We start from the raw sequence: 15,037 nt of genomic DNA on the forward strand, positions 1-15,037 counted from the left end.
ATAGTAGCTGTTCGTTTGTGGTTTAAGGCTGCACTCAGCAATATTCTTGCTATATGACAGCGGTCTGTAAATAATCGAGTCTGGACCAGACAATCAAGTGATTGACATCATGATCATCGATCCACGAATACGCTTTTAGCAATATTCCAGCAATATCACGGCGGTGCAACACCAAAAAATGGGCTTCACACATTGTACCCATGTGGGGAATCGAACCCGGGCCTTCGGCGTGACGAGCAAACGCTTTCACCACTAGGGGACCCCACCGCCTCGTCCGTCAGTATGAAATTAACGACGTGGCCGACGGTCCAGACGACGAGACGATCTTGCGAGCCGATTCTGGGGTTGACAATAGAAGCGACACATTTTTCCTTTCCTTTCCCATATTCATAAGAAATTTCGACTAAGAAAGTCGATTGTACGCTTCCGACTTGATCATGAGCGTGCGTTTCACTGTCAAATCTTGATAGGTGTTCGCTAAATAGAAAGCGTATCCTGCCCTACCAGGCACCCGACACAAATACATGCAAATGCAAGACAATTGTTTTGAAAACACGTGTCGTAAGTACAAGTCAAATTAAGTTAAAACAACCAAGTCTACCAGATTTGCGCGGTTTGGGATGTGTGTTTGGAAGGTTTCAGCGACCGTTACCCGGTAAAATTTGGATAGTTGGGTCTTCAGTCCCGCTTTTCTTGTTCAGCGTGCTTTGTCCAAGCTTCATAGGTGGCACGTGCTTTGCCTGCGTTGATGCGGCGCACGGGAGAATAGATCGCCCGTATGTCAACGCAGGTAGCCAGCCATACACACGGCCGTGGTCCATCAAGGAAGCCAGCACTCCACTGTAATCAAGGTAACAGTTTTGAACTCACTGATCATTATGAATACGAACAAGGAATTTATAAATCAGTAAAGGACATGTCGGGTCCACTGTTCGTTTTGTTTGGTTGTAGGGCGGTCGGGTAGCCTAGTGGTTAAAGCGTTCGCTCGTCACGCCGAAGACCCGGGTTCGATTCCCGACATGGGTACAATGTGTGAAGCCCATATCTGGTGTACCCCGCTGTGACTTTGCAGGAATATTGCTAAAAGCGGCGTAAAATCAAACTCACTCACTCATTTGTTTGGTTGTTTAACGCCGCAGTGATTGACATGAGAATCGATCCACGCAATTGGGATACGATGACATGCATCAACCAAGTCAGCGAGCCTGACCACCCGATCACCACCCGAGCATAGTCGCCTTTTGACTTTGTGTTAGATGTTACTCGGCATGGTCGGGTAGCCAAGTGGTTAAAACGTTCGCTCATCACGACGAAGGCCCGGGTTAGATTCCCCACAAGGGTACAATGTGTGAAACCAATTTCTGGCGTCCCCCAGCCGTGATATTGCTGGAATATTGCCGAAAGCGGCAAAAATCGCATCAATCTCACCCACTCACTTTTCGACATGGTTATAAAATCACTTTTTTGTTTACCCGATTCCAATGAACTCAAACAACTGTCCAGCGTTAAATCACTCTGTGTATGTAATACTGACTGTTATCAACAGGAAGATTATCTTCCGAACAAACATAACATGTATACAAATTGGCATAGACCCTGGTTGAAAGGAGGTCGGTAAAAATTATAAATGAAAGGAAAAACCACGTAGTATGGAAACACGTTAGGGATAAAATAACAAAGAATAATGTAGTGATGTGAAGTATGAATTTTACGTTGAAGGAAACAGTCATACCACCTAAACGCATGTCAATGGTTCCGTGATTCCAAACAATATATTTAATTATATAATTAAATTTATTTAAAGAATCTATTAATTATGGAGGCAACAATTACTTAACCATAAATGATTACAATTTTCACATAAGAAATAAAAATTACTGAAAGCAATTCATGTGGTAAAAGCAGTATTATGTTTAATAAATTTACAGTTCCTGCTCAAAAAGAAAAGAAATTAACTCGGGACGCCAAAAGAAGCGTCAAGATGCCACATGTATGGTGCACCACACCGGCCAAATCCTCTCTGAATACAGGGCGGATCTCAAAGCAAGGAGTGGTAGTCAAAGCGGTTGACACCACTGTATGAAAAGGTAAGCGGATGGTATAAATCTTTTAATATAAATTTATATAAAGAACAAAATCAAACTATAAATAATAACTAGCCCAGTATGTTTGTGTGCTTATATATGACACCATATAAGACTATAACATGACTTACCTTTGACAAGGTAGGGATCTATCCATCATTACTGGCTCCCTAAGTCGACATCGAGGTGAAGACGCAGACGGAACGGCACCGTCACTGGGGAACATATAAGGTTTGCCCTTGGAACATATGTTAATAAATTTAACCTGTGTTTGAAGAACGTTGAAAGTAAATGGACGTTAATTGTAATGTTAATTAATATACTTTTTATAAGTTGTTAACCAAATAGTTTCTTGTATTCAGTAAAATTATCTGAGGATTTTGATATTATGGACCCCTTCCTTTTCAAAGTACTGGATCCGCCTTTCTTGAGATGCACGTATATCTGTACGCCATTGTCCAATCTCACTGTCTACACAAACCCTACATATACTCAACAATAAAAGTTCCTGTGACACCAATATTTAAGTGCATTTTTCAAACAAGTAAAGTTTGGTTTTCAATATTGTAGTACATGTATGGAATCAAGTCACAAGAACGCAACCGCTACAGAAAAGCATGCATTCCATGCAAAAGTTGACTTTTATGCAAGCCCTATGCATTTCACTACCCAAGAATGGGTATAAAAACATGTGCGTTAACGGGATACCATATGCATTGTTAAACATCGTGCTGGCAACAATCACTCAGAAAGACAACAAAATTACGCAATTATTCAACATTACGGAATGCCACGCCTGTCCGAAGATGAGCGTCTGCGAGCCATTGGTATGCTTGAAGCAGGATCGAGTCAACGTGATGTTGAAAGACAATTTAACGTCCACAGAAACGCCATTTGGTGTTTATGGCAACGTTGGCACCTGATGAATGCAGTCAGAGACCATTCTCGGAGTGGCAGGCCACGCGTGACCAATAATCGACAAGACAACTGGATTCGGACAACGCACCTACGAAATCGATTCCAACTAGCAACAGTGACTGCAAGAAGCATCCCTGGCCTTCGACGAATATCTTCACAAACCGTACGTCGTCGCCTCAGATGTGCAGGGATTGTCGCCAGAAGACCCGCAAGACATCCCATTTTGACAGGAAACCACCGTCAAGCACGTCTACAGTGGTGCAGACAGCGTCTAGGCTGGACGGCCATGCAGTAGGGACAAGTTCTATTCACTGACGAGTCTCGTTTTCACCTCGGCCACAGCGATGGACGGATTCGAGTGTACCGACGTCGAGGTGAACGTTACGTCAATCATTGTGTCATGGAAGAAGGGGGCGGGGGCGGCAGCGTTATGGTATGGGGTGGGATTACAGCAAGACAGAGGACCCATGTGATAGTGGTAGAGGGAAATCTCAATGGACAGCGCTACCGCGACGAGATCACCGGCCCTGTTCTACCGTTTTTGCGTCGTCATGGCCCAGGCATTACCTTTCAACATGACAACGCCCGGCCTCATATTGCTCGACTTGTTCAGGATTCTAAACAAAACAATATGAATGTCATCCCCTGGCCGGCTCGCTCCCCTGGTCTCTCACCAATCGAGCACATGTGGGATGAGATGGATCGGCGCCTTCGACATCAACCACGTATTCCACAGACACCCCAGGAACTTCGAAACATGCTCCAGCAGATTGGACAGATATCCCACAGGACTTTGTGCGACGTCTGGTCCATTCCATGAGACGAAGATGTGTTGCTTGCATCGCAACCAGAGGTGGACACACGCTATTGATTTGTTAATTGACATTTTGGCATGTTCAGGTTTTTTTGTATGAAATCACGCATTTTCTGAAGTCAGTATAGCAAAATAAACCATTTGAACACTTACAGGAGTCTTTTATCTGTTGCAAACCGAAATTATTTCAGACTTGCATTAAATCTTATTCAATGTCGCAGGAACTTTTGTTGTTCAGTATATGTAGTTTTCAGTTGTATATATAATATGGTGTTTTTACCTACAGCTTCACCCTTTCCAGTCGTGGATGCATTAACAACAAAAACGTAAATTTGTCTGCAGCTCTTCATTGGGCATATGATAGCAAAGGTTATACATTCTTCGATAGGTGTCGCTTCACGCAGCCCAACAAGTCAAAGGGTCAAAATAATAATCCATAAGCAAATTGTGAACTCGCGAAGAAAACACCCATCCATATTTCAAACTTGGAGTGTTATTTCCCTTTATATAACAGCAGCAAACTAAATATTTTATGCACTTTAATAACGAAGATGAAATTTTGTTATTGTTACAGCCCACAGTTGGTGAGAACTTACGTCTTTACCATTTTGGGGAGATGTCCAGAAGAAAGGGGAAGTCTGGCTATTACAAGGAAGCCAATGTCGTTCTGAAGAGAAGCCCACTTTAAATAACCACAATAAGAATGCAGGACAACTTTCAAGATAACACCAACGGCTTTAAAATGGGAACCGACTTGTACAAAGTGCAAGATGGAGTATACACGTTCTCCCAAAGGACGAAAGTAAGTACATTACATATACACACAAAAAGTTAAGCACCCCCAGAAATTCTGTTTAGAAAATAAGAATCACGAACATGATACAATGGACAGTGAAGTTGGAGAAAGCATTATGTTTGTAAAGAGCAATCATCTGTGAACAAACAAAAACAATTTTGAGCCAGAATGAAAATTTAATTGAGATATGCATGCCCAAACACCGGTACTGTTTTTTTTCCACAACATAACATCCTCTAAGTATAGCACTGCTAATCTAGAACGTTAATGAATAAACGTGTATTAACGTCCATTAATGACATTCGCGTGTCAAAAGTTTAATAACAGGTAGGGCCACCGCATGCCTGGATGACAGCCTCCACCCTTCTCGTCATCCCTCCAGTCAGACGTCGGATCATTTCAAGGAGAAATGGCGCCCATTCACGATGCAAAGCTGCTGCCAAGTCATCCAGATTGTGTGGAGGAGGGTCCATTGCCCGGATTCTACGCCCAAGAATGTCCCAAATGTGCTCCATTGGGTTAAGATCAGGACTCACTGCAGGCCAAGGTAGAGTTGCAATGGCGTTGTTTGCCAAACATGCAGTCACAGCTCTTGAACGGTGGGGTCTAGCGTTATCGTCCATGAACAGGTCTTGATGCCAGAGGGTGGCTGTCAAAATGGGGAACAACTGGTTCCAGAACTTCCCGGATGTAACATTCACCAATGAGATTGCCCCGTATAGTCACAAGGTCAAGCTTGCAATCGTGGGATATGCACCCCATGTCATCACGGAGCCACCACCAAATGGACCAGTTGGTTTAATGTTCTTGGGGTGTATGCTGTACCTTGGTGCCTCCACACTCTCGTTCTGCCATCATTCACATGCAGCTGAAACCTGCTTTCATCTGACCAATGGATACGTCTGCATGTTCTGAGGTTCCACCCTCGGTGTGCCAAACACTCTTGCAATCGTAGTCTCCGATGACGCTGTACCAGTAGTTGGCGTTTGACGACTCTTCGGTCCCTCATTCCAGCAGCTCTTAAACGATTCCGCAATGTTTGGCCAGACAGACGTCTATGGGGTAACTAATTACGCCTCAGGTAGGCGTCCTGTACGTGGCATGTCCTTTACTGAATTGAGCAGGGGCGGTCGGGTAGCCCAGTGGTTAAAGCGTTCGCTCGTCACGCCGAAGACCCGGGTTCGACTCCCGACATGAGTACAATGTGTGAAGCCCATTTCTGGTGTCCCCCGCCGTGATATTGCTGGAATATTGCTAAAAGCGGTGTAAAACCATACTCACTGAATTGGGCGTGTTTTCGCACTAGTCGGCCGTTTACTGAGTAATGTAACCCAGTTGACGTCCAATCGCCTTGAAAGGTAACCCTGCGGCATGCATACCAACGATTCTTCATCTTAGCGTTACACATAATCTCCTTGCCATTTTCAGACTGGACGACTACACAAATCAGTTTACACTGTTTTCAGTACCAGTATTTGCTGCGTGAACCTACTGTCTTTTGCTGAGTGTTAGGGAGGCATGGTGCACGTGCAAAACACGGGAAATAGGGACGTCACCATCACGCATGAACGGTCACATTCTTCGGACAAAACAGCATTAATATCATTAGTATTGCCATCAACATTAAGCATTATGGTAGTGTATTATCATACATAATATTAGGGGGTGCTTAACTTTTTTTATGTGTATACAAATAGAAGAAAATCATATGTATCCTTAAAGTTCTTTCAAAGACATACTTCAAACTGTCGAAATTATATATATATATATCACTATAATAAGCATACAACACAATAAAACCCCTTAAACTATTGATAAGGAGTCACAATAACTAAATATAGTTTTATATGTTACTAAACATGGTCTTCAATACTGCTTTTTAATATGTATTGGCCAATATGTGTACATACAAAATACACACATCCAAAAACAGATACCCTGAATCAACTTTCTTTTTATTAGAGTTCTATATGAATGATTTAAAAAACAAACACTTAATTGTTGCATATGGCCTTTCATGATTATTGTTTTAAGGTGAAAAGAGAACACACGTTTTCTCATTTTAGACATTTCTCAAATTTATACCATTCTTTGACAGCAAAACATCGTGTGTATTAAAGCTTTTTAGTTCGTTTTGTCATTCCCATGTATATATTCCCAATTTATTTGTTTTTATTGTAGATTTTGACATGTGGTACTTTTAATTACGAGATGCTGCAAGCATTCCAATATCCTCCAGTTACGACCATAGCTGAATTGAAGTCAGTTCAAGGAAGAGTAGTTGAGGTTAGTATGATTTAAAAATAATGAACATGTACGTTTCCCTTATTTAATAACATGACTTCAAGTCTTAGATACAAATATACCCCATCTTCTTCCACACACATGCCAAATAACTAGAAATAAATTAAAAAAACTGTACAATCATTACATGTTTTCATCAATATTCATACCATTTAAGCTAATCTTCGATTCCTTGCCAGGTCTCAGAACACAGTAGTGTTGAATTAAAGACAGTAACTCGGACACAGAAACCATCCAACTGAAGCTCTGGGGAGAACATGGAAAAACGGAGTTGCCGTTAACTGAAGTTGTGAATGTGCAATGTGTGACACTGAAGGAATTTCAGCAAAAGCTGGATTTAAATTTCACACCAAAAACAAATGGTAGTGATTTTTAATATTCATCAATTGGTTGCTTTTAAGACAGTGATCAACCTCATGACACATTGTAAAAAAATCATGTAAATCTATTTTTTCCAAACAATGTTTCAAATATAACTCGCCTATTGCATACACATATAACATGTTGAAATTAAAAACATGATTTCTTGATAATATGATCATACCATGTTCATTGTAGGTTGTGGAACAACTTACCCAGAGAATTACGGGATTTAAGACTGAGCGTCATATTGCGTGTTCAGTAGGTATTTCTCATGCGAGAGTTCATTCTATTATCATAGAAAATTTGGCAATGAAGAAAGTATACTGAACAACAAAAGTTCCTGTGACATTGAATAAGATTTAATGCAAAGTTGTTTTTTACCAAATCTGAAACAATTTCGGTTTGCAACAAGACTCCTGTAAGAGTTCAAATGGTTTATTTTGCCATACTGACTTCAGAAAATGCGTGATTTCATAAAAAAACCCCACAAGAACATGCTAAAATGTCAATTTACAAATCAAAAGCGTGTGTGTCCACCTTTGGTTGCGATGCAAGCAACACATCTTCGTCTCATGGAATGGACCAGGCGTCGTACAATGTCCTCTGGGATATCTGTGGGATATCTGTCCATATCTGCTGGAGCATGTTTCGAAGTTCCTGGAGTGTCTGTGGAACACGTGGTTGACGTCGAAGGCGCCGATCCATCTCATCCCACATGTGCTCGATTGGTGAGAGATCAGGGGAGCGAGCCGGTCAGGGGATGGCATTCACGTTGTTTTGTTGAAGAGAATCCTGAACAAGTCGAACAATATGAGGCCGGGCGTTGTCATGTTGAAAGGTAATGCCTGGGCCATGATGACGCAAAAAAGGAAGAACAACAGGGCCGATGATCTCGTCGCGGTTGCGCTGTCCATTGAGCTTTCCCTCTACCACTATCACATGGGTCCTCTGTCTTGCTGTAATCCCACCCCATACCATAACGCTGCCGCCCCCGAACCGATCTTCTTCCATGACACAATGATTGACGTAACGTTCACCTCGACGTCGGTACACTCGAATCCGTCCATCGCTGCGGCCGAGGTGTAAAAGAGACTCGTCAGTGAATAGAACTTGTCCCCACTGCATGGCCGTCCAGCGTAGACGCTGTCTGCACCACTGTAGACATGCTTGACGGTTGTTTCCTGTCAAAATGGAACGTCTGGCGGATCTTCTGGCGACAATCCCTGCACATCTGAGGTGGCGACAACGTACGGTTTGTGAAGATATTCGTCGAAGGTCAGGGGTGCTTCTTGCAGTCACTGTTGCTGGTTGGAATCGATTTCGTAGGTGTGTTCGAATCCAGTTGTCTTGTCGATTATTGGTTACGCGTGGCCTGCCACTCCGAGAATGGTTTCTGACTACATTCGTCTGTTGCCATAAACACCAAATGGTGTTTCTGTGGACGTTAAATTGTCTTTCAACATCACGTTGACTCGATCCTGCTTCAAGCTTACCAATGGCTCGCAGACGCTCATTTTCGGACAGGCGTGGCATTTCGTAATGTTGAATAATTACATAATTTTGTTGTTTTTCTGAGTTGTCAGCACGATGCTAAACAATGCATACAGAATCCCGTTAACGCACATGTTTTTAATACCCATTCTTGGGTAGTGAAATGCATGGGGCTTGCATAAAAGTCAACATTTGCATGGAATGCATGCTTTTCTGTAGCAGTTGCGTTTTTTGTGACTTGATTCCATACATGTACTACAATATTGAACACCAACCTTTACTTGTTTGAAAAATACACTAAAATATTGGTGTCACAGGAACTTATATTGTTGAGTATATATCAGAAAGTGTGAGAATAACATCCACACACCCTGCAAAATTACTCCAAAATAACCACATTTCATTACTTGCAGCTAATATAATCCAAACAATAGCAACTTGGCTCAGCAATGACCCATCACTAGACTTATAAAAATGACATTGATCGCCATTGATAAACTACGGTTATAACGAACTCGAGGGGACCAGTAATTGTAGTTCGTTATAAGCATATATACAACTGGTCGGGGCTAAAAAATAAGTTCGTTATATCGGTCAGTTCGTTTTAAGCGCGTCACCACTTGATACATATATAATTAATTTGTGACTATATCGAGGGATATTTAGTAAACGGACGATGAAGATCATCTCATACAAATTCTATTCCTGTAAGAATCAAACTCAGATGTTTAAAGATGACTTAAAATGTGTATCAATGTTAAATATGTTCATTTCATTACAGCGACAATCCAATGGTCATGGCGAATGATCAGCTCTTTCAGTGTGACCGTGAAACAATTGAATCTGTTTCCGGACAAGGAAGTGCCGAGCGGCCTTTATCACCTTTGTAAGAGGTGATGTTCTGATGTAAGTATGATTTACAATAATTAAAGTTACTTAATTGAAATATAATGCCAGTGAGCAGAAAGATGACTTAAATATCTAAATTGGTATAAAAACAAGTGTAATATAATAGCACCAACAACTGTTACACACATTAAGCTTCGTCCAAATGAACTGATATTACCTTCCTACTTTTCATGACCTATGAAAGAAAAGCAGATGTTTTTACACAACGTATGACAACATGATGAATCAATCTTTATTTCAGTTCACCAGTACCAGAAGATGAGCGAGCGAGGTTTTTAACGCCGTTTTTAGCAACAGTCGAGCAATATCACGGCGGGGACACCAGAAATTAGAAGCGTAAATATGTACAAATTAAATAAATCATGACAATTACACTGTTCAAATTTTCTTTTCTCGGATTTAACATACCTTACTCACGTCTGATAGTCTCAATGACCAAGTGAAATTGGCTTTATGCTACTCTGAATAAAACTTAAGTTATGATACAATAGAAAAGCCTGAAGAGGCCCTTAGTTGCCCACTCAGTCACCAAGGCTTCCACAAGATGGAAGTCAGACAACCGGTAGTCTAGATCACTTTATGTACCCATTGATAAGTAAAAATTGGTTCACTTAGAAAGTGTTATCCCAAATGTAACATTTGTTACATTTATTCACTTTGTAAAAGGCATTATGTTTTTATAACTTTCGGCCACGTGCCAATTTACACTTAAAAGAGGGTAACAGTACGTGATCTAGACTACCAGCAGGTTACATTTCTAACTGAACTACAGTTTCTAGTACTTCGTTTGGAGTGACTCCTAACCTTAATCCACAAAGAAAGTGTCGGGTTAAAAAAAAATTCCACCACTTTCGATTAAGCATTGTTTGTCTGTACTAAAATGTAACTGTAATTAACGTCTTTAACGGTCCCGTCCCGCTATTGCATACCACATTGTCATAACGGCTTTGTCACAACAAGGTCAATCAAAAGCCGAGTATAGTCTGTTTCATCAGCACTGATACGGACATGATGCGACGCTAATTTATAGTGATGTTCAAGCAATGAAGGACATTCATATTCAGATGTACACACTTTAATTAAAGATTAAATACACAGCTGCAACACTCATTAAATGTTGAATAATACAAATCTGTCCCAACTGACTCAAGCTGTACCTGGAAAACGCCTGTAATGCTGCCTGTATTTACTTTACTATGCTCCATTTTACCACATGAACGTAGCCAGACAATACATATCAGTATATCATAGACCTGTTTTATCAGGTCCACACTTAGAATACATTGAGATGGGAGCAATGAAGGAAAAGACGCTGCTTATGGTGCAAACCATGACCATGAACCATTGGTATCAAAGTGATACCACGTGGTTTGGCAGCCATATTGGATTCAACGTTTCACACTGTAAGGTACACGTCTTCGAAAGCACACACCCCAGAATCCACTGCATAAAATGCTTGTAAAAATGATGAGATTAGTCTCCATACATACGTTAATACTCGGTTTTGTATATCTTATAGTTGAGGACATATTCGATTTAAAAAATAAATAAATCAGTTTTACTTTAATGATCATATCTTCAGGTTTTTCACAGAAAGTACTGAAAGTTTACATCAAGTTAATGTGCCATATGTACCTCATTTTCTTCTTGATTGCATGTCAAAAGTAACTCAGATTTGTGGGAATAATTTATTTTAGAAAGACACATTTCCTGCTATAAATAAGGGTCAATATGAACTAGGTTTCAGCGTTTTAGAACTCTTATAAGCAGATAAGACTTATCTTTCGTGATAAAATTATTTTGATGAGATATCTAAATTCACTTTTTCCATGCACAGCGGATGGCGTGACCAGCCTATTAACAGAACGGGCCCATGCTACCACCTGTGTAGGTGAAGTGAGGATCAAAGTGGTGTGTTGGGTAAAAGGAACCAAAGTTCCTGGGTCCAGTCCCCTCAACCACCCGCCTCGCATCCTCCTCAGACAGGGGGCAACCCACGACAAACGGGTTGCCCAATTCAACAACAATCACAACATTCTTACAGTAAACCATCTCTGAATCACAAGTGAAGAGCACTGAACTAACGCTCAGGCAAACATTAAACTTGTGGCAGTCTGAATTAGCACGGACTTATTTTCGGGCACACATAGAACTTAACAGATATTCTTTAAATGTTAGAGTACACATATGAACATAAATCAATACAATCAGGCATTCTGGCCTCATCGCACGTCACACGGACGTAAATACACACAAAACAATGTTCATTCCGAACAGGAGCAATATTTCCAAAACACCGGGATTCAGTCCCCAACACAAGCAGCTCACATCGAAGTAAGCTCTGAACGTAACTACCGGCTACACTGGAAATGGGCGTTTCTGAAATAGAAACCAACGAACAAATCAACACCACATATTAAATACCACAAACCATCGCATTCCCTAGCGCACACGAACACGCACACGCCGACTTCAAACCCATAAACAAACAAACGAAAATAAACTGCACGCGTGCCTAAACACGCACATACCTATGTACACGCAGCCACCCAATACAGCAATACATACAATGACAGCAATTGCCTGCTCCTCGGCTACCTGTTCCAGAACAGGGGTTGGGACATACTGTACCCTTACAGAGGCTCCAACCACACGCCTAGCTGGATACCGCCATACCATCATCTACATCAATAATGTGTGAACTGAATACATTTACAAGGCACACACTTGAACGAACTTACATCACTCACAATAATTCCTCTTTAGAAGTTAGTACTCACCAATAACTGGATAAACCTGTGTACTCCAGCTTCCTGGAATCCCGACATGGATACAATGTGTGAAGCCCATTTCTGGTGTCCCCCGCCGTGATATTGCTGGAATATTGCTAAAAGCGGCGTAAAATCAAACTCTGTAATTACCTGTAGAAGTTCTTAAAATTAACAACAGACTTTCTACTTGATAAATGCATAGTAAGTTCGATGTTGTGGTCTCGGTTGCAAATTATACCAGTAATGTATCATAAGGATAGCATTATATTTTGTTATCTCAACCAAAAAATACTTCATCTTCATTATTTAACAATATGACAGCGTCTAAGATATATCTTTGAAAGCAAGGTGTATGTGCTTGAATTGCATTCAATTACCTTTGTAAACACAAACCGCGAACTGTACGTGAGTCAAGGCTAAAGATGATAGCGTACTGGCAAACGTCCGTCTCGGTTGCTGGCAGACAACAATATGAAATTTAAATGCCGCTCTTCCGTTTATAAAGGTTAGAAAAGGATGAGTTCATTGTGTGCAGATGATAAACGTTTCCATGCACACATATGACATTTTCCATTGCATACATGCGAGGGGTGATAGGTGTGGCCACTATACATCCTTAGACTGAACCACTGGCGTGTTTTATGAATGAATCCCCCCTACATCATGGACGCGACTGAAAGACCCCTGACATGTCTGAGCTTGTTTAAACACTCTTCAACGGATCACTACACAGCTCTTCTATAGGTCACTACAGACGGTGAACAGATGTAAGGGCAGCGTCCCGCATACCACTCTGATGAGTCACCATATCAACAAAACAGTTTCTCTCAGCATGAAAACACTATAGATACACTTTATTACAATATTTCAACTACGTAGCAGTTTGTATGTAAACTATCACATTTACTTTAGATATGCTAGTAGTTTTATGACAAGGCGTCTTCATAACATAAATATGAATATTTTTTTTGAAAAACAGCTTACATAGCGTGTGTCCACCTCGCTAAAGGTGAACTAATGACTCCCTCACTGTCTGACGCCCGTAGGTAAATACATTTCCCAAGAAAGAAAGTTTTAAAACATACAACATAAATTGTTCACATATACTACATCAACCTTAATACATATGTACACCTTTCCTCATTTGAATGTATAGCCGTTGGTCTATCTTAAGCCAGGGTTTTCCCAGATTGCAACACAACCTGTAATGTACTACGCTGGTAAGTTTTTTTTTAGCGTGACGTCAGTCAGATACCTCCGTGCTTGGGGTCAATGGGTGCGAGCCTGGGGCAGAACGCCCAATGTTCTTTCATCAGCCTACAATCAATTGGTCTGGTACTTTGGGGACCAGTAACCTTTTGAGAAACAACCAGTATGACTTCCGAAAAAAGAGAAGTACCATTGACCGTTTGGTGCGTTATAGTCATTTATTAAAACTCCATTGTCAACAAACAACATACTGTATCAATCTTTTCGACCAAGATAAGGATATGATACAAGTGGAAACATGGTATTTTAAAAGATTTGCATGAAATTGGATGGAGGAGCAGATTACGTCACTTCATATCTCAGTTTTAATACAACAGACAATTTCAAGTACGAGTGGACTCTACCCTGTCTGATGATTTCGATCAAGATCAGGGCGTCCCTCAAGGTAGCATCCTATCTGTCACACTATTTAGCTTAAAACTTAATAGTTTTACTAAAGTTTTGAACACCTTGTGTTGATGGTTCACTTTTTGTGAATGATTTCAAAATTTCTTGTGGTAAGAATATACATACAATAGAAAAACATCTTCAACTATGTCTTAACCTAATTAAAAAATGGGCCAACAAAATTGGCTTTAAGTTTTCTAATCCAAAACAAACTGTATTCACTTTGGGCGTAAATATGAACTGCACAAGGATCCAGGTTTAGGTTTTAATGGTACTCCTATCAAGGTAGTAGAGGAGGCCAAATTCCTTGGCCTCATGTTTGACCGTCATCTAACATTCTTACCACACATAAAAAATCTAAAGGCAAAGTGCCTGAAGGCTCTTGACTTTTTAAAAGTTGTTTCAAATTCCGAGTTGGGAGGGGATTAAACAACTCTCCTTCACTTGTAGGGGTCGTTAATACGCTCTTAGCTAGTTTATGGTTCCATTGTCTATGGTGGAGCATGCAAAAGCAACTTAATTAGGCATTGGAGCTCTTAGGACAGTTCCACAGTGGCGGCTGATGAACCTTCAATTGAACAATGCCACATTAAACTAGTACCGCAATACATCACTAAATTGCATTCAAGTCAGTCAAATCCAGCATATAAATGCGTTTACAATCCTCTTTCGGACTGGCATCATCGTCTCATGCTCCGAATACATGTCTGGATGGCCGAGTGAAGATTGTTCCACTCTTCAGGAATAGCATTACCGAGTGTAGAGTTGCCGGAAGGACCGGGCGTCGTGAGAGGGCAATCTGAAGCTTCTTCTACATGTGACCTTGAGATCTGGTGACTGTGCTGGCCACTCCATGGAGACAATGGTCTCCTGCTCTATGTAGGCATCAACGACCCTGGCACGATAAAGTGGAGTCCCATTGCACCAGCCG

General features: G+C 41.0%; 1 long non-coding RNA gene across 5 annotated transcripts; it reads left to right on the forward strand.

The window, feature by feature from the left end:
- The first annotated feature begins 1,790 nt into the window (after positions 1 to 1,790).
- Positions 1,791 to 10,051, forward strand: LOC124130567. Of its 5 annotated transcripts, none has more exons than XR_007219544.1 (8): positions 1,791 to 2,087; positions 2,230 to 2,315; positions 4,391 to 4,618; positions 6,794 to 6,898; positions 7,096 to 7,278; positions 7,475 to 7,537; positions 9,552 to 9,676; positions 9,921 to 10,051. It is a non-coding gene; the product is annotated as an uncharacterized LOC124130567 (long non-coding RNA). The 5 variants fall into 5 exon arrangements; XR_007219540.1 differs by having other exon boundaries at positions 1,792 to 2,087; positions 2,226 to 2,315; XR_007219543.1 differs by lacking the exon at positions 2,230 to 2,315 and having other exon boundaries at positions 1,798 to 2,087.
- The last annotated feature ends 4,986 nt before the right edge of the window (positions 10,052 to 15,037 follow it).

The sequence above is a fragment of the Haliotis rufescens genome, unplaced genomic scaffold (genome assembly GCF_023055435.1).
Source record: "Haliotis rufescens isolate VD_foot unplaced genomic scaffold, xgHalRufe1.0.p SCAF_9, whole genome shotgun sequence".
Taxonomy (NCBI): Eukaryota; Metazoa; Mollusca; class Gastropoda; order Lepetellida; family Haliotidae; genus Haliotis; species Haliotis rufescens.